Source organism: Oratosquilla oratoria, chromosome 37 (genome assembly GCF_046742065.1).
Source record: "Oratosquilla oratoria isolate Oo_2021 chromosome 37, ASM4674206v1, whole genome shotgun sequence".
Classification (NCBI taxonomy): Eukaryota; Metazoa; Arthropoda; class Malacostraca; order Stomatopoda; family Squillidae; genus Oratosquilla; species Oratosquilla oratoria.
The window spans coordinates 25128720-25131219 of record NC_134813.1 but is presented as its reverse complement, the minus strand read 5'-3'; positions in this window follow the sequence as shown (position 1 = coordinate 25131219).

Here is a 2500-nt window from a genome sequence, read left to right as displayed (position 1 = left end):
ATATACATATATATGTGTAAGCAGGACAAACGCAACCACCCGTACATCTGGGACCTGGACAAGCTTCCCCTGTGGTTCCTGTAATCTGCAGACAAGGCGTCGGATAGTATCAGGTCCCCTGTGACCTGAAGAAATTATTTCAGGGCTTGGTTTTTAAGGCTGAACATGGCTGCTTGCTCAGGGAAGCAGCTAGACAATGAGACACGGCGCCTTCATATTTCGAAAATGTTGTCCAAGATTGTTGAACACGGAACGGCAATAGACAGACAGCGGAAAAAATTAAAATCGTAATAAATTATTATATTAACAAACGAATGTATGTTTATACGAATAAACTAATGATAACAACGTAAGTATTATGTTAATCAATTATCAATTGAATAAATACTATCGTGAATATCTTTTTTCAGAAATTGTTTACCTCTCCCAAAAAATAATAATAATCAGTAAATGAATGTATAAACAAATAAATAAACGAATAGATGATAAATAGGTTAATATACAAACAAATAAAAAGCACATTAAAGAATGAATGAAAAAAGGTAAGATCAAATTAAATGAAAAAAGAGAAAAAGGAGAAAAAAGACAAATAGAACACACACACACACACTATATATATATATATATATATATATATATATATATATATATGCATATATATATATATTATGTATATATATATATATATATATATATATATATGTACATATATTATAATTTGTTGGTTGTCAGTATGGACGGCCCTTCACCGCTTTCACTATGCCTCTCCAGATGGTTCTATCCTCTGCCAGTTCTTTCCAGTCCTGTCTTGGTGCCACTCTCTCCACGTCCCTCTTTACTCCATCCATCCATCTGTATCTGGGTCTCCCTACTGGTCGTCTGCCTTCTACTCCTCCTTCCATCCCCTTCCTTGGTAGTCTGTCTGCCTCCATTCGGACGCAGTGTCCAATCCACCTTGCTCTTCTTACCCAAACTTCATCCTGAATGTTCGGTTGTCCGGTCTGATCTCTAATTTCCCTGTTATGATCTTCGTCTTCATTTCCCTTTGTTTTGTCAGTGTCCATGCCTCACATCCGTACAGTACTGTTGGTTTTATTACAATGTTATATGTTCTTATCTTAATTCTTCTGCTGTTGGCCCGACTCTTCATTACAGATGCCAGGGCATTGTAACATCGGTTTCCTACAGTTATTCGTTCGTTTATTTCTATGTCCAGTTCATTTATCTCACTGATAATGGACCCCAGGACCTCTAATTCTTATGCATTCTTTTGATGGCTCCTTACATTATATATATATATATATATATATACATATTTATATATATATATAAATATATATATATATATATATATACTGTATATATATACATATATATATATATATATATATATGTGTGTGTGTGTGTGTGTGTGTGTGTGTGTGTGTGTGTGTGTGTGTGTGTGTGTGTGTGTGTGTGTGTGTGTGTGTGTGTGTGTGTGTGTGTGCGTTTATGTGTATAAAGGTTTACAGGGGAAGAGCATACCAACAAGATTCACTTTGTTCTTTAACTAGGTCGGATGCGGAAAAAAGTAAATAAATAAATTAGTAAATAGATAGATAAAACTAATGAATAGATAACTAAAAATAATAAACAAACAAATATAATGACTTATAATAAATAATAGTTTATTAATGAAATAATAAATAATGTGTAACTAAATAAAACGAAATAAAATAACATAAATGACAGGTATTACACATATTGCCTAGGTGTTTATCTAAATTAATCTTAAAACTTCGAACTGTGCTACACTGCACTGCCTCTGCAGGAAGTTTATTCCATTCATCTACTACACGGCTGGCGAAGTTGTTTCTACCCACCTCCAAATTAAATCTACTTTCTGACATTTTGGGACCATTATTTCTTGTCTTGTTTGTATTTAATGTGAAAAATTTGTCACTCTTGATGTTGTTATATCCTTTAATATCTGAAAGACCTGTATCAAATCGCCGAATCTACGATTTTTTAGAGAAAATAGATTCATATGTTTTAGTCGATTTTCGTATGTTTTTTTCTGCTATTTGGAATCAGTTTTGTGTTTTTCCGTTGTATTTTTTCCAATCTGTCGATGTTTTTAATGAGATTCAGTGACCATACGGACACATCATATTCCAAAAGTGGACGAACTAACGATTTATATAGCTTGGTAACGACAGATGGACTTTTAAAATCAAATGATCACGCAATCAGTATTAGAATCTCATTTGTTTTCTCTGAGGTGGAAATACACTGCTTAGATGATTTGAGGTCATTACCGACAATTACGCCGAGATCCTTTTCATTATCCACTTTTGTTAACGAATTTCCAAATAACTCGTAATCGTACTTATTGTTATTTTTACCTATGTGCATAACCTTACATTTACGTGGGTTAAATTTCATTAGCCACTTTTCAGGCCATTACTGCAGTTTATATTAAACATCTTAAGTATGTAATTAGTTTAAGTGATCACTTGCC